Below are 18,596 nucleotides of genomic sequence, written 5' to 3'. Positions count from 1 at the left end.
CAGCTCCAGTAGATACACCTGTACGAGCTCTGATTGAGCCAGTGCACTGGAAATAGAAGTGTAACCACGGTGTCATGAATGGCAGAGTGGGCTAGCTGCCTGAGAGCACATCTAGGATTTCAGCTGGGATTATATTCAGGGTGGGTAGTCCATCCCACCACTCATGCTGCCATGGTTACATTTCCATTTTTAGTGTGTTAGCTTGAGCAGAGGTAGCATAGGTATGTCTCCTTGAGTTGGGAATTACACCTCCATCTCCAGTGTAGACATACCCTAAGAAAGAGAGGGAAGTTCCGTTTTCATGGCCCAGTGAGGTTTTTGGAAGCTGGCGAGAGAATGCGTATTTGTGCTGTGACAGTTTGGGGAACATATCTCAGTCAGCTCATGAATTCCTTTTTTGTTTTATGAATAACATTTATGGTTGTAACAGTCATGAATTAGATTAAAACATGATAGCAGGGGCCTGGAATGTAGTGAGAAGTTGTATCTGGAGAGGTGTGACAACACAATGAAAGAGTTGACAACACTGAATAGCTCTGCCCAGATAGAACAATGGGGTTGCTCCCTAGCAGAACCATCAACTTGTAATCAACTCTTTCCTGAGCAATGCTGCAGGGGATTTGGAGCCTGGGAAATCTTCAGCAGAAGAGGAGACACAAGTACTAAGGTGTCAAAGGCTGCTTTTAAAAATAACAAGCTGAGCAAGAGAGCCAGTCCATCACCAGAAACAGAAGTCCCAGCTGGAGGAGTGAGGGCAGAAGGGTTCTGTCTTCTCCCAAGGACACTGACCAACATGAAGGACTCTCTGGAGTGGTGGGGACTCTGAGGAGGAGATTGCATTCAGGCATTGTTTTCCCTGCCTCTGTCATGCTCCTGTGCTGTATGAGAGTAAAGTGGGTGTGGATGAGAAGCTCTTTTGTAAAGGCCATGTTCCTTACTTTACCTGCCACATGTCCCCCCAGAGTTGCACTGTAAACCAGAGGGCCAACCAGGGTGGAGTTCGGGGGGGAGCATGCATAAGTGACTGGGCAGGCTTGGGAGGATGAGCACTTGTCTTGAGGGTGGGGCCTAGGGCAACTGAACTGCAAGGTCCCAACCTCCTAAGGAAAGGTTTCAGACACAGAGTCTGTACCTGGGAGTGTGCCCTAGAGACCCAGAGCCAGTGCTTGGAATCTGTCCAGACCCAGTTGCTTAGGCACAATCGCCCTGATATCTGCTGGGAGAGCAATACAGCGGTGCACAGACAATCCAGGAAGTTTTTGGAAAGGGTAGGGGACAATTTCCTGGTGCAAGTGCTGGAGGAACCAACTAGGGGCAGAGCTCTTTTTGACCTGCTGCTCACAAACTGGGAAGAATTAGTAGGGGAAGCTAAAGTGGATGGGAACCTGAGAGGCACTGACCATGAGATGGTTGAGTTCAGGATCCTGACACAGGGAAGAAAGGAGAGCAGCAGAATACGGACCCTGGACTTCAGAAAAGCAGACTTTGACTCCCTCAGGGAACTGATGGGCAGGATCCCCTGGGAGAATAACATGAGGGGGAAAGGAGTCCAGGAGAGCTAGCTGTATTTTAAAGAATCCTTATTAAGGTTACAGGGACAAACCATCCCGATGTGTAGAAAGAATAGTAAATATGGCAGGCGACCAGCTTGGCTTAACAGTGAAATCCTTGCTGATCTTGAACACAAAAAAGAAGCTTACAAGAAGTGGAAGATTGGACAAATGACCAGGGAAGAGTATAAAAATATTGCTCGGGGATGCAGGAGTGAAATCAGGAAGGCCAAATCACACCTGGAGTTGCAGCTTGCAAGAGATGTTAAGAGTAACAAGAAGGGTTTCTTCAGGTATGTTAGCAACAAGAAGAAAGTCAAGGAAAGTATGGGCCCCTTACTGAATGAGGGAGGCAACCTAGTGACAGAGGATGTGGAAAAAGCTAATGTACTCAATGCTTTTTTTGCCTCTGTCTTCACGAACAAGGTCAGCTCCCAGACTACTGCACTGGGCAGCACAGCATGGGGAGGAGGTGACCAGCCCTCTGTGGAGAAAGAAGTGGTTCGGGACTATTTAGAAAAGCTGAATGGTCCATGGGGCCGGATGCGCTGCATCCGAGAGTGCTAAAGGAGTTGGCGGATGTGATTGCAGAGCCATGGGCCATTATCTTTGAAAACTCATGGCGATCCGGGGAAGTCCCAGATGATTGGAAAAAGGCTAATGTAGTGCCCATCTTTAAAAAAGGGAAGAAGGAGGTTCCTGGGAACTACAGGCCAGTCAGTCTCACCTCAGTCCCTGGAAAAATCATGGAGCAGGTCCTCAAGGAATCAATTCTGAAGCACTTAGAGGAGAGGAAAGTGATCAGGAACAGTCAGCATGGATTCACCAAGGGCAAGTCATGCCTGACTAATCTAATTGCCTTCTATGACAAGATAACTGGCTCTGTGGATGAGGGGAAAGCGGTGGACGTGTTGTTCCTTGACTTTAGCAAAGCTTTTGACACGGTCTCCCACAGTATTCTTGCCAGCAAGTTAAAGAAGTATGGGCTGGATGAATGGACTATAAGGTGGATAGAAAGCTGGCTAGATTGTTGGGCTCAACGGGTAGTGATCAATGGCTCCATGTCTAGTTGGCAGCCGGTATCAAGTGGAGTGCCCCGAGGGTCAGTCCTCGGGCCAGTTTTGTTCAATATCTTCATAAATGATCTGGAGGAGGGTGTGGATTGCACCCTCAGCAAGTTTGCAGATGACACTAAACTGGGAGGAGAGGTAGATATGCTGGAGGGTAGGGATAGGATACAGAGAGCCCTAGACAAATTAGAGGATTGGGCCAAAAGAAATCTGATGAGGTTCAACAAGGACAAGTGCAGAGTTCTGCACTTAGGATGGAAGAATCCCATGCACCGCTACAGACTAGGGACCAAATGGCTAGGCAGCAGTTCTGCAGAAAAGAACCTGGGAATTACAGTGGACAAGAAGCTGGATATGAGTCAACAGTGTGCCCTTGTTGCCAAGAAGGCCAATGGCATTTTGGGATGTATAAGTAGGGGCATTGCCAGCAGATCGAGGGACGTGATCATTCCCCTCTATTTGACATTGGTGAGGCCTCATCTGGAGTACTGTATCCAGTTTTGGGCCCCACACTACAAGAAGGATGTGGAAAAATTGGAAAGAGTCCAGCGGAGGGCAACAAAAATGATTAGGGGACCGGAACACATGACTTATGAGGAGAGGCTGAGGGAACTGGGATTGTTTAGTCTGTGGAAAAGAAGAATGATGGGGGATTTGATAGCTGCTTTCAACTACCTGAAAGGGGGTTCCAAAGAGGATGGATCTAGACTGTTCTCAGTGGTAGCTGATGACAGAACAAGGAGTAATGGTCTCAAGTTGCAGTGGGGGAGGTTTAGGTTGGATATTAGGAAAATCTTTTTCACTAGGAGAGTGGTGAAACACTGGAATGTGTTACCTAGGGAGGTGGTGGAATCTCCTTCCTTAGATATTTTTAAGGTCAGGCTTGACAAAGCCCTGGCTGGGATGATTTAGTTGGGGATTGGTCCTGCTTTGAGCAGGAGGTTGGACTAGATGACCTCCTGAGGTCCCTTCCAACCCTGATATTCTATGATTCTATGACTTGGGATACAAAGGCTGGGTCCATTTAACACAATCTGGTGACCATCTGCTAAGGGGACTCAGCCAGGCTGTAAAAAGTGCCATTTGTGGTCCTGGTTTATAGCAGAAAGACATCATCAGTAGGAATTAGACTGAGGTCTGGTCTGTACAAAGCTGCACTAACTGGAAGGGTGACACTAGTTCTATTGGTGAAACTGTGTGTGGACGCTCTTACATTCATTTTTATTTTTTAAACCAGGCTTAGGCCAGGTTAGCTTGCCCCTGTAAGGAACTCTGGGTCCAGTGTTGTTCCCAGGAATTGAAATTGGGGAGGTGTTCAAATTTACAGGGTGGGGGTCAGGGCCGATGAGGGGTGAGACCGTGAGGGTGAAGGTGGGCTGTATCACACCACAGTAAAAACTGAGAAATGTTTCATGACTATTTTATTAGATTTTAAAATCATCACACAAATTAAAGTTGGCTACTCAAGCCTTCTGTGAAGCACTACATCTACATCCTTCTTGGTTTCTTGTTTTTATTTTGCACAACTCTGTTAATGAACTTCTTGAATGCAATGCATTCATCTTTGGTGGCTTCTCGTGTGTCCGGCACTTCCATTCCTTCAATTGATATGCTCATTAGTTCATTCAGATGATCAGGCAGAAGGCAACTTCTTTCAAAACACAAAATTCTATTCAATGATGAAAAAGAACGCTCAACTGTAGCTGTTGTGACTGAGAGTAGCAAGGGATGAATTCCTACTTCTTTCAGCCCAGGAAACATAGCATAAAGATCATGTTGAGCCACTAGTGATGATAAAAAAAGAAGTTGAAGTCAAATCTTCATTCATTCGTCGTATGATATTCCACTCTGTGTTCAAATTCTCTACTCTGTCCTGAGCACATGGCAGCCCCATTGCTGGTAGTGCCTCACTCCACTCAACTGTCGGTGTTTTATAGGACAGGGATCTGTAAAAGCTACATAGAGGTTGAGTAGAATCTAGAAGTCGCTGTTGTAGATTTTTAAGAATCAAGTCTGTGTACTTTTTCAGTTGTCTTAACAAACACTTCTTGTCCTCTTCACTTAAGGATTCAATATAAATGCCTTCATTAGTCAACTTCTGGACTGAAGTCTTTGCTTCTTCCAGTACTTTTTCAATGGATAGCTCTCTGATTGATCCAAATGTAGCTTCTATTGCTGGACAAAGATCTACTACTGTTGTAGCAGATGCCTGGATGGCATTGTTTAATGACCCAAGTGGTATCAACAGTAGACTTACAAGAGAGAGAATGGCAATAGTCTTCTCTGAACGTAGTAACAAAAGTAATCCACCAGCCTCACTACTTAGATCCATCCCATCTTGGTAGATACTTTCCAAAGCCAGTAATAATGGCTGGAGTAATTTTAAGACAACTGCCAAGGATCGCTTGTGAGAAAGCCAGAGGGTTTTCCCAGGTTGGACTATTTTGAACTTCAGTCCCAGTGTATCGTCTATATTTTCCAAGATATTCAGTCTTTTTGGACTCTTGCTGAAAAAAGAATATAATGAAGACATTAAATTTATAGCTTTTTAAATGTCTTTTGAAGAGTCTGCAGCTTGTACTAGCGCTAGTTGGAGTAGATGGCCTCTGCAGTGTGTATAGGAGAGATAAGGGTTACACTTTTCTCTGAGCAAAGCTTGTGCTCCACCATGTCTTCCAGAGAAGTTTGCAGCTCCATCAAATGCACAAGCAGCCATCTGTTTGGGGTCCAACTGACAAGCATTTAACTCTTCTAAGATGTGGGCTGTCACAGATGCAGCCAATCTGTCTTCGATAACTCGAACATCTAGAAATGCATCCACTGGCCTACCACTGACATCAAGATAACGTACACAATGACTTAATATTTGATGACCGTTTGCATTGGTGCATTCATCAGTCATGTATGCACATTTTTTGAATGTGGTGGGAGAGTTCTTCCCTTTTTCAGCTGTTGAGTCTTTCACTGTTGCACTACATGCGTCTAGCCAGTCAGTTGAGTTTCTTGCAGAAAGAATGAGCATTTGCTGGTCTTGTTCTGAACCAGTGTTCAACTTCAGGATGAACAAGTGACAATGCACTTAACATTGGCCTCCAGTTTGTAGTGTGTGGTATCTCTTGCCTAAATAGAAAGTATGATGCCACAGCCATGTTTGTTCACATGAACTGTGTTGTGTCTCCAGCATTCTTAACAGCCTCATTAACACTCACCGGTGTTGTCCTTGGTCAGTGGAGACTCAGAGTTCAGAGGTGCTTTCACATGAGTTCACCTCCCAGGTGGGGGACAAGAAGGCGTCTTGCTCATTCCTCCAGCTGCTCACTGTTCGCTCTGACCACTGTTGTTTGTTGTACCACCGTTCACTCCATCGCTCTGTTGCCAATGGCCATGCGCCATCACCTTCTGCTGCCACCTGCCACTGTGACCTCTGCGAGTTGGTTTCTTGAGGTTCCACCCAGCTCTCAGTGATTTCAGCTGAGCTCTCAGTGGGGGAACTTCGCTGCTAGTGCAGACTGGGCCGCCTCTTCCACAGAAACACTGTCCCACAGCAGGTCTAAGCACTTAGACCTGATTATCAGTGATTTCAACTGTAGTGATCACTTAACAGAACAAAAGACTGTCTATGAAACCTAATCAGCTCTGTCTTTAAACAGTGGAGAGGGGCAGGTCAAATACTACTTGTGACTCAGGCAGACCATCAAGCAAAACACCTGTCCCCACCCTCTCTCTTGATGCCCTCAATCAGCACAGGCTAAGTACAGTTCTACTGCCCTTTACTCATACAATAAGAATAACATTTCATTACACCTTCTCCCCCCACCCCCCCACCGCCGCCGCATGTAACCCAACCCCAGCCAAAATCTATCACTTGGGCAACACAGCTCTATTTGCTGGATACTTAGGTAGTTTAGGTGTGAATGTAAATACAATCTGGTCCTGAAGCCTTTCCTCCCAGCCCCTGGCTCATCACTAGCTGTCAGGGAGAGCTCATTTAGACTTTGCGTACAAATCATAATTTGAAATTATTAGGTTGGCCAACATCACTGAAATGAATGCACTGACATTGTCATAAAAAACAACAGCTGTATAAGGAAGCTAGTCTATGTTCATACTTTTCAAATCTATGATACTTTTCAGATACACGTATTTTATCATACACTGTATATGCTTTTAAAGTGTGTATTAATGTTTCAATTTCAATTCAAATTTCCAAACAACCACTAAATTGGCAACACTGCATGTAACTAGTTCACAAAACTGGGGGGAGGGGGGAGACTGGGGAAATTGGGGGGGGGGGGTAATAGGGAAATTCCTGTTGTGTCCTTTTTAACTGACTGAGAGTATTTCTGGATTTCTCTCACTGGTTCAGAAAGCTGCTAGGCTGCCCATTGTAATCCCATTTTACCAGGAATAGCCTTCAAGCATGGGTGAGGTTATCAATTGTTGATGAAATTTTTGGTAAGAATATATTGTTATTAAGATGATGGTAGAGCTGAGGGGCCCCACTTGAAATCAGGGCTCCACTGCCTGAGCCGGTTTACAGCACACAGGGAGAGACTGACAGTCCCTTGCCAGGAAGCTCTTCCAGTTCAAACAGGCAGGACAAACAGAGGGAAAGGAAATATTATCCTCTAAGTGCACTTACCTCTGCCTGGTACCTTCAAGAGGCTGAGCATGTGTCTACACGACAAAGAAAAAACAGTAGCATGGAGTCTTGGAGCCTACGTTAATTAACTTGGGGGCACATGGCACTTGGGTTGCGGGGCTAAAAATAAGAGGGAGACGTTCCCAGTTGGGTTGGACCCCAGGCTTCAAGCCCCTCCCCCATCCCAGGCTTTCAAAGCCCAGGCTCCAGCTGGAGCAGTGGTGTCTTCACTGCTGTTTTTAGCCCCGCAGCCCGAGCCCCGCAAGCCCGAGTTAATTGGCCTGAGCTCTGAGACTTGGCACCTTGTAGTGTAGACGCACCCTAAAGAGGAAATCCTAGAGAGTTGCCTGATAACAGCTCTGCCTGTTTACTCACAGCAAACAATCAGGCTGAGTGTACTTGTTGGCGTCCTGATGCTATACTGAACCAGTCCTCCTCCTTCATTGCATCTAATCCTGAAACTAATACTCCGAACGCACCCCATTTAACACTCTCTCGTTCCACCTCAAGGGAGGCGAGGATGGACATCAGAGCTGCCTTTCACTGGACTGTGATGGTTCCCAAGGGCCCCTGTGACACCAAAGCTAAAAATAATGCAGAGCAATGTGGGAGAAGAGCCAGCTTCTCACAGGGGGCTATCCCCCTTCTTCCACCAAGGGGGACCCCGCGCTCAACACAACTGAAATGAGCCTCCATTTAAGCCTCGCTTTGTCAGGAAGCAAACACAGTTTGGGCAATGACATTAGGGGAGATGCAGGGCTGGGCAGGTCCGAATGGCAGAGGCTTCACATGCAGGTCATGAGTGAGGTGAAACGGGCTCTGGGCCTGGGATAGCAGAGGTGCACTATGTTAGAAAAATGCCAATGTAGATATAGCCCCTACATTAGGCTTCAGGTCTGGTATAGAAGAGGAACCTCAGCCCGGTCAGAACTGTGGTGCCTTTTCCAAATAGTCTAAGGATGCCAGAGAGCGACGCATGTAACCATTTGAATACAGAACGGCATACCAGCTACATGGGACTAGGCACGGATCCACTGACGCGCACTCTGCACTGGAAGGCAGCAGTGAAATGGTTAAAATGCACTGGCAGCACTGCTTTGGGGACCCAGTATGGGGGTAATGGGATTGCTTGAGACTGGGGCTAAGCTGTGCTGCCAGACGTGCGGAGGAAGTCAGGGGAGAGTCTAATTTCACAAACACTCAGGAACGGGAATGAAATCAAAGCTGGCACCTGAATCTATTTCTACTTATGATGCACCCATCTGCCTTTTAAAATCCAATTTATGGGGATGGTGAGTGAGACCCAGGCCAGTTCTTAGCTATTAGATCCAGACTGTTACCGACCCTGCCATTTCATTGTATTGATGGCCCAGTGCTGAGAGAGCGATGTCCCTCATGCAGCATTGGGAGAAATTGATATTAATAAATGGATCTAATATTCTTAAATCTGTATTCTTTCCTGAGACTCGCAGCGACCCCACAGGGCAGGAGAAATAATAAGTAAAGGCCTAATTCATTATTTATAACCAAGAAAGCCAAGGAAATAACTCAGGGAGATTACCCGGATAATCCAGCATTAGCATCTTGTTTCAGATATCTTTATTAGGACTCAGCAAAGGCTCCCCAGGGGGGAATAGAGACAGTGCAGTAAATTCGTATGCTAGCCTTTGACCCCATGTGGGGCCCCAGGCTTAACGTTTACCTTAGGCTGCACACGAGTTTAATGGAAAGACAAATGGTGTAGGTGAGGGAGAGAAGAGAAGACCGAGGGTGGATGTATAAACACAGGGTGGGGTGGGGTGGGAGGCTGAGGCTGAAGTGGGTAAAAGTCATAAGGCGAATTGAATCATTGTGCGCAGGGTCCCAAAGCCTAACACCCTTTTGGGGCAGAGATGCTGATACAGGACTGAGTCATGGGTTAAGGGCACCTGAATTCAAATCCCATCTGCTCTGCTGACTTGCTGTGTGGCCTTGCGGCAAGCCACGCAGGTGAAGATTTCCCAAAGCAACTAGTGATTTTGAGTGCCTTATCGGAGATGCTTCAAAGGGGCTGATTTTCAGAGGGGGATGTTCAGCACTTTCTGAAAATCAGGCCCTGTTAAGGTCTCTCAAGATCACTCCCCCCCTCCCCAACTGAGAAACCCCAAATCACTGATCATTTTTGAAAATCTCAGCCTAAACTCTTCTGTGCCTCGGTTTCCCTGTCTGTAAAATCAGGAGAATAATAGCGACCCCTCAGGGAGGCTGTGAGCTTTAGTATGTGAAGTGCTTTGAAGATGTAAAGTGTGAGGTCTCTTCTTTTTCTTCTTGATTCCTGAAAAGTTCTGAAAAGTATGTGTGTACTGTACACGGATAAGAAGAAACCATTTCACCCAGCTCTGACTTTCCTGGTTCTAGCCAGGAGTGGAGGCAACAAAATAGGAGAAAATCTGTTCTCACCAGAACTGGAAGAAAGTACCAGAAATCTCAGAGAAACATCAGGAGGGGGCCTGTTCTTCTGAAATTTCCAACTCAGCTTTGCAGACCTGAGATGCTTGGATACGTTTTGTGAAAGTATCCAAATATATGGGTGTTTGTTCAGGCCTGACCACATCTTCAAACTCTCTGAGCTTTGCCTGTCACTCTTATATAGCCACTTGCTGCATAAAGAGATTCACTCTTGTGCAAGCAAAAACGTGGAAAGGAGACTGGAGATACAGCTCTACAAAGAATTCTCCACTATGAATGGATTTCTGCTCTGCATTGTTGTTCTTCCCATCTCTTTGGGTATGTCCATACTGAATCAGAGGCATGACTGCAACTTGCGGAGACAGACCCATGCTAACTTTAATCTAGTTATGGCTAAACATAGCAGCAAAGCCATGACAGCCTGGGCCCCAGCACTGGCTCTACAAGCTGCCCAGTCTCCCTGGGTATGTAATAGTTTTCCTCGCCTGCCCTGAAGCCTGGACAAGCTGCAAACACACCTTTGAGTGCTGTAGAGACACATCTTTGAGAAGAGGAGGAATAGTTTTAACTTGGTTCAGGAACATGGGTAGCTGTATCCCCACTTCGAGAGCAGAGTGGGTGGTCAATAGTTAATAATACTGCTCCTTTGCATTTATATGGCACCTTTCCTCTGAGGAACTCATCACACTTAATAAAAATGAATTAATCCTCACAACACTCATGTGAGGTAGGTACAGCCAATAATAACCCCATTTTAGATGGGGAAACGGAGGCAGAGGGCGTTTAAGAGGTCCCATAGCAAATTAGTGGCAGAGCTGGGAGTAGAGCCTGGCAGTCCCAAATTCCAGTCTACCACTTTGACACATTCCTTCTTTCTTCTTGTTTCATCTGAATGGATTTACGCATCCCTAACATGAAGCAACTATGCTCACCTAACACATCTGCATACATAGATTTTTTTCTTTCTTTAAACACAAGCTGTCAATGGGCCTTTTTGTGAAATTACACACCGAGGGAAGAGAATATTACCATCTGGGATATCATATCAGTGTGTCTAGAGACATTTGGTACAGGATGTTTCCAATTATAAATGAACTAGAAGCCTACAGTCTAACAAAAGCCAGTGGAACCTTATCAACATCAGTGAGCATTTGTGGGAGAGAAGAGCTAGCAAGATTATTAACCCTCTGAAATAGACTCTGCTTTCCAAAAGGGAAAATAATGTCCATAGCTGAAATAATTAACAGGAAAACAACTTGCAACACTTACTTAATTAAATGGAAAAGAATATGCTAATGCAATGTTAAGACTGCACAAAGGCCTTTACTCTTGCGCATGCTAAGTATGCAGTTTTCATACATGCCTAACTTTGTGAACTCAAAACCAATTTACTTCCAATTTAGGAAAGCACAGAGTCCTCGCTGCATGCTCACCCTGTCCAAGTTTCAGGCTCCAGCAGTGCTTCCTGAGTGGAATGCTTTTTTGGTTTTTCTCTGAAAGTGTGTGGCGTTCCCACTCCCCCTCCCTCCCACCCCCGCCCGGTGCTGTGACTCACAAACAGCTGAAGACGTTTTGCTCAGATTATCCAAACAAGCTCTCCGTTTTCAGAAGAAACCAAGTATGGGAAATGTCAGCCCAGAAAGGAGTGTTTCAGAAAGCACATTGAAATGGGCTTAGAATGGAAAAAGGTTTAACAAGCTTAACTGTAGTGGGCGCTACCAAATCCCGGTGTAATACAGAACCAAAGTGTGGCCTGGTTTATTTCTATTATTACTATTGTATTATGATAGTGTTTAGTAGTTCAGCCAAGGTCCTATAGTGCTAGGCGCTGTATATATACATAATAAGAGATAGTCCTTGCCCTGAAGAGCTTCTACACTAAATGGACAAGGCAAAGTAAGCATTGTCCCTTTGGTGAAACTGAGGCACAGAGGGTTTGATTCTGCTTCAGTAGCAAGTCTGTCACTGATGTCCATGGAGTGGGATCAGGATCAGAGACATTAAGTGATTTGCCCAAGGCCACACAGTGTGTCAGAGTCAGAGGCAGGATTTGAATGCAGATCCGAATTCCAGGCCAGCTACATTTTTCCTTACAGTTGTTGTTTCCTTGGTGAGACCCTTCCCTGGTTGACAGAGAAGCATCATTTAGTGCCATGAACACAGACGGGGAATCAGGAATGCCTGCCTCTGACCCTGAGTGGCTGCTGTGACCACTGGGCTAGACACTCAGTGACAGCTTTCCAGAAGCAGGTATATGAATTTTTGCATGTCCAGCTCATGCACAAATACCTGGTGTGGGTGTGTGTGAATGCCTAATGTGCTTGCCTAATTTTGAAGAGAGGGTCTTGCCTCAGTTTCCCCATCTGTAAAATGGGGATAATCCTAGTTACTTTACTTTATGGTGAGTGTTGTCTAAATTGTTAGGCTAGACCATGAAAAGTGCTATTTACACTGAGTCTTATTATTCCCCAAAACCATTGGCATCACGCTATTCTCTGGCCTAGAAGGAACCAGCTCTCTGAAGCCACATAGGTTCCTACTTTGGTTGCTTTCCCCTTGTTGACAGACATTGACAGCCTTGGAGCATGGCACTCTTCCTGTCTAGGAGAGACTAGGGAAGACCTCAGCTGACTTCAATGGAACTATGGCAATTTACACCAGCTGAGTATCTGCCTTTCTGTGCTTTGCTTACAGCGCAACCAGGTCATCAGCTCCCTTCTAGGGAAAATGGTCTCTTCAGCAAGATGATCTCCCTTTGTCAGAGCTGCGCGAGAACACTCAGGTATAGGCACCTGTGATGTCCTCGACTACGCAAAGGAAACTGTAAGTTTTGCCATTGACCTGAACGGGAGCAGGCTTGTTAACTGACGGATGGAACTATTTTCTTATGTTCAGCTGTGTCAGGTACAGCTCCTCTCTGCCCATTTCCCCTGCCCACGTGGGAACATCGCCAGTATTAGTGCCAGTGTCAGGTTGTTGTTCCTTGGGGCACAATATAGCCTTGCTGGATGGATCTGCAGTGCCAAACTACCAATGAAACTTGTGTGTGTCATGGGCTTCCTAATGGTTTCATACTGACAATATGTATCTAGCTGGAATCTGTGTGCATGGGGACGTGAGCTGTTAAGTGTTCAGGCCTGCATGGCTGAGGGGGCAGATACTGTGTCTGCAACAGATCCATTTCCAAATCAATCGGATCTCTGTTGTGGTAATGGGCTCTGGTCTATGTTAATGATATAGGGGACTACATTGGGAATATACCACATTGGTGTATGCGCTCCTGGAAATGCAGTGAGAACAACATACCAGAGCTTACAGGCATGCATGGGGGCAACAAAATTGTCATGGACAATGCTATAAAACCAAGCCCAGAGAAGCATTTACTGGACAGATGAGTGTCTAGCTCACGAGACTGTATCTTTTCTTACCCTTCTAACTGATCCCTGATATTGGAGATTTCTCTGCTGTGAATCTCTGCTGTGAATTCCCAATATCTCCTACTCTTTTACATTCGTCCTGTCAGCATGCATGCTTCTGCGGATACTAGCTGCCTCACACTACTTCCATGCTTAGCATAACGGGGATTTCTCACATTGCCTCTGTTTGCTATAGCTAAAGGCTGCTTGTTTGGTCTATACACATCGTCAATGCAGCGGCTTAGCTGAATATTGCCTCTTCCTTGTCTTAATCAAACCCCATGCTGATCACATTGTCAATTTATGTGCTTTGATGGGGGGGAGAGATTCAGCTTGCTCTTTTGCAGTAACTTTGGAATATCTTTCTTCTTCTAATTGCTTTGCGTGTATGGGACTCTGGCCCCTATTCTTTAAATAACCTGCCTTTTTAAACAGTTAAATATAGTTGGCCAAATCCTTTCCTTGGATACACACATGTAGCTCCCATTGGTGTTCCTGGGATCCCAGAGCACACCTCTGAGGGCAGGAATAAGCCCAGCAGGCTGGTTCCCTCCCCGTGTAATGCCTTTACAGTCCAATGGAGGGATTGATTGGACCGCTAGGCACTACGGTTTTTGACAAGAGCTTTTCTGTATTCCTCTTGCACAAGCTTGACTCTACTCTGTTCAAACGCCTGCAGGGAAGCTATGGTTGAGCCTCTAATTTTCATTCTTTGGGATCTGACTGTTTGGCTGGGGAGTAGACCAGGTGCTCTCTAGGGTGGCTGCTGCATTTCCTGTGTGGTACTCACCGGGGAGGACGCTGGATGGAAAACACTACCCCCATTAGCAAAGGGTGGGATTTCCCAAGCCATTAAGCATTGGCCTCACTCTACTCCCACTTGCGTCAGTGGGAGAGTTTTACCATTGGCTTCAATGGGAGCAGAGTGAAGCCGGTTCTGAGCGCCTTTGCAAATCTCATTCCAAGGGCCTGTCTATACTGGTATTAGAGGGTGTGGTTGCAGCTCATGTAGACACCCTCTGGCTATATAGATGTCACCTAGCTAGCTTGGGTACGAGTAGGGTGACCAGACAACAAGTGTGAAAAATCGGGACGGGGATGGGGGTAATAGGAGCCTATATAAGAAAAAGACCCAAAAATCGGGACTGTCTCTATCAAATCAGGACATCTGGTCACCCTAGATACGAGGGTCTCCTACCTCTGGCCTCGTGTCTCTTGACTCTTCCACAGTTCTGTGGATGAACCCTGAAGCAAAAAGCCATCCCCAAAACACCACAGGCCTGGCTGTAGCAGTTTGGTCCTGTGCCGTTCAGTTCTATAAGCCCTGGTGTCCATCCAAAGAGACAAACTAGGCACTTAGGAACCAGTTCTCCTCCCGCTCACTCTGGTGTAAATCAGGACTAACTCCGTTGAAGTCAATGGGTCTGATTCCCCACTGCCTTGCACCTCGTGGAGTTGCTGACACCTTTGCACAGTGAGTGTACAGGGCTGGGGAAGCAGATCACCCGCTATGTACTCCCTTTTGACACCCGCTATGTACTCCCTTTCCTTGGGTGGTGAGGTGCAGGGAGTGAGAACTGGGCCCAATGGAGCTCCACCAGTGTCAAACTGGTGCAAGTGAGATCAGAATCAGGACACTACAGCCCTCTACCATTGTGTGGGATGGGATGGGAAGAGACCATTTTACACAGGTGTGTAAAATGAGAATGGGTATTTCTTTCCCAGTGGCAAACTACCTGTCTGAGTCTGCCAGTATGTGCTATCTATGGGATTACAGACTTTGATGTCTGAGGGAAAACGACTGACCTTGTGTTTCTGGGCACAAGTGGTAGAGGCCAGGTTGCTTTGGGATATGCTGGAACGCCTTTAAAAAAAGGCAGTTTGGGATATGTGTCTGTGCCCTATGGCCTGTAAACGGACTGTTTGGAGTATGACCCCTTGGTGCTGGACGGTGGGGCTCAACGTCTCCAAGGGAAATACTTTGGTCACTCCTTCAGGGCCTGGAAGAAGGTCCAGAGTCTGGTGTGAGGCCCATCAGGAAATCTGTAGCCTTGGGGGGAGGCAGGTATGGGATACATTTCTGTATACGGAAGAGTCTGAGGAGCTGTAGGCAGCACTTCCCCCACTCCTGAGCCTGCCTGCTCCTGGAGAGACAAGGCCCTGTTCTGGAGTGGGGGCCTCTGAGCAGGGGAGATCTGAGGATCAGCTAACAAGGCTGCGGTGTAAGGGAGGTGGCCTCTGGGTGAGTGTCCTTCCTGCTGCACTGGGCTGAGAGGCTGGGGTGGGTGCTGTGCCCCGGCTATCTGGCTGGTAATGTTTGTTTCTTCTGGCCACCTGAGCATGGCCATTTAAAAGCCTGTAACAACAGACTGCAGAAAGGGTAAAGCTCCCAGTGGGGCTCGGGCACCTCTGCTCCCCCACGGAGCAGCTCGCTGTCTAAGGAGCCCTGTACTGTTGGCTTCCCCTTCTGAGACACGCACAGCAGCGACTGCTGGCTGACCACAGATGGTGCGTATCTCACCATGGTCACCATTTTGTACATCGGCGGTGCGGGGGAGCAAAGTAAGAGCGAATCTCTGTCACTGAGCTACCAGGGCTCACTGCTCCCTGAAATTAATTGTGGTTTCTCCAAAGCAGGGTTAATTAGCCACAGAAGCCAGGCCTGTCTGTTACCGGGCTCCAGGTGTCAGCTGGGCTTCATCTTCTCTTTTTCACTCCCTTGCTCTGCTGCCCGAGGACAGCCTGCAGCCAGAATGCCCCTTCTCCTTTCACAGGCTATTTTTAACAGAGCCCTTCTCTTGTTCTCCAAGCCTTCCTGCTGAGACAGCACCTTCCTGCTTCACTGATGTCATGTGAGGCTGCGATTTTCCAGCAGAGGGAGCTGTTGGGTATCAGAAAAATCCCCCATTGGATTTGGAGGAGCTGGGGGAAAAAAATAAAATACCTAAGTAGGTTAAAGAGGAGGGAAGAGAGCAATATTTCAAGAGGCTGGGGCTGTGGGAGTCCCCATCTCTGAGCATGAGACACCCTTCTCTCTCCTCTCCCTCCTGGAAACAGAAAGGAGTCTCTGCGATGAGGAATGGCATTTTAAAATTAATGCCGGGATGTGATTAAAAATCCTGGCACGCTGGCCAAAATCTTCCTACTCCCAGTGAGAGATTTAGTTCCCAATAAAAAGTACTGCTTGAAATATTCACTCTTTGGTGCTAAGGCCAGGGGCTGTGAAGGGAGCATGCAAGTGGCATAACAGCAGTGCTGCAAGGGGGAGGGATGCTCCTCATATAGCCTGCAGGGCAGCTATAGGGAGGGATAAGCCCAGATGATCAAGTCTGCAGGGCTGCTGCATGGAGCAGGTATGTCCCTTGCAATCTATAGGGCAGCTGCAAGCAGGGAGTGCCCCATGCACCCTCAGGCCTGCTGCAGAGAGAGTGTGTCCCAGTGTGCAGAGAATCTGAATACTTTACATGCCATTGGATGTCACTAGGGAATGAACAAGGCTCTCCCATCTCTGTCTGTTCAGGGCTGCTCTTTGCATCTCCTCTATGTCAAGCAAGTCCCAGTGAGTACTGTTCGGGGGAGGGATTCTTTTTCTCTGCCTTTCTCTAGTGTCCCTCCAGCTGTCCAATGGCAGCCTGCTCTGGCGTCCCTCTTAAGGCAGGTCCCAGATATTTCCATCTTCTTTTCTGGATAACTCTGGAGCGAAGGTGTTGTGGAACTCTGATGAATCACAGAATTTGTTCATGCCCATTTTACTACCTAGTTATTTTCCTGAGGCAGGTGCGTTGGAAGGCATTTAGATGTTGGTACCTTTAGTGGACTTCCAGCTTTCACACCCATATGTTAAGATAGAAATAAATAAAGTTTGAGTTGAATCCATAATTTGATCTTTACGGTGCAGATTTTCAGCCAACTCTTATGTAAACTGGTGAATGCAGCTGCTGCCTTACCAAGTCACGACATTATTTTCTTCTGGCTGTCCCCAATGGCTCGTGGAGGGAGATATTTAATCCATAGTGCTACTGCAAATAGGGGATGCCCCAGACAACGCATGGGACGGGGGGACTGCACCCACTGTAACTTGTAGGGTTGCAGGCAGGAGGGGCTGCACCATGCATTATCTATAGGGCTGCTGTGCAGAGAGGGTGTTCCCCGTGCAATCCATAGGGGTTGCTATAGGGAGGGGGGGTATGCCTGGTGCAATCCACGGCAGTCACTGGAGGGAGGAGGCTGCCCTATGCAATTTGTAGGGCTGCACTCCACATTGTCTGTACATCGGCCTAGGAGTTACAAACTGCACACCCATCGGCCTGGCACTGTTAAAGAAATGAAAATCCAGTGTGACCAGGCAATCTTCTCCCCACCATGAGTCTTGCTCTGAAGGGCTGGTTCCCTGTGTTCACCCGGGGATAGGTGGCTAATTGGGACACACTCTTCTATCTGTGCCGATCCAGGAACTGCCTTGCAGAAGGAGAGGAAGAATAGGTCCCTAGCAGCCAGCTGGCTTCATTAGCTGTAGCCAGAAGGACTTTATGCTGTGTGTAGGCAGGCTGGAGAGAGGAGGAGGAGGGTTGCATCTCTCTCTCCCTCTGACTGTCTTAAGACAAGCCTCTGTTTCACGTGGGAAATCAGGGATGGTGGGATGCAGTGAGGTTGTTCTGGGCTTGACTGGGTCCCCAGGAGAATATCTGGGCCTGGCAGAAATCTGCATGACAGTGTTAAAAGGAAAGGCAAAAATAAGAGCTATGCTCCCATGCATGGTGCTGTGGGTGGACAGCTGCAGCAGAAAGCCATATGCCCTTGCAATCAGTGTGCAAAAGGATCCTCCTGTAGCAGACTGCCAGCTAAAGGGGGCATATCCCCTCCTAGATGGATGTCCTGAGACACAGAGTATGAGATACCAAGAAACCTTCCTTTGCACATATGATTCCCTCACCTGGGGGGCAGCCTAGCACCCTTGAACGTCCAAGAGGGCACCATTCCTGGGGCTTCTGAACAAACTGAGTCCAGTGTGTAAACCGTGTTCTTTTTGTGATTGCCTGACTGCCATCCTGGAAGGGCCAGCCCATAGGGTGCTCCAGTGACCACCCTTCATTGTATCCCACAGCTCTGGGAGCCTGCAATTAAAACACCAAGGCTCCTATGGAGGCTGAGATTTTCAAAGCTGTCTAAAGGATTCAAATGTCCAATTTACCTGCATTTTCAGTTCCCTGGGGCAGCTTTGAAAATCTCAGCTTCATGGTAAACAGAGAGGAGCTTTACTGAGCCTGCCCCAGTGGGCTGGAAGCCCACCTGGAAATGTCTAACCATGGTCCTATCCCAGCAGTCACTGAGGCTGGTTTGAGCCCGGGGGAGATTCTGCAGGGCCCTAGCTTTACTTCACTTGTTGCCAAATCCCAGTCAGGAGTGCGGAGAGGATTCTCTCTCTGGAGCTTGTTCCCTCCATCCCAGGACTGCTCCTCCTGGACCCTAC

Source organism: Chelonia mydas, chromosome 10, assembly GCF_015237465.2.
Source record: "Chelonia mydas isolate rCheMyd1 chromosome 10, rCheMyd1.pri.v2, whole genome shotgun sequence".
Lineage (NCBI taxonomy): Eukaryota > Metazoa > Chordata > Testudines > Cheloniidae > Chelonia > Chelonia mydas.
The sequence above is the reverse complement of the archived record's forward strand: the minus strand, read 5'-3'. Positions refer to the sequence as shown.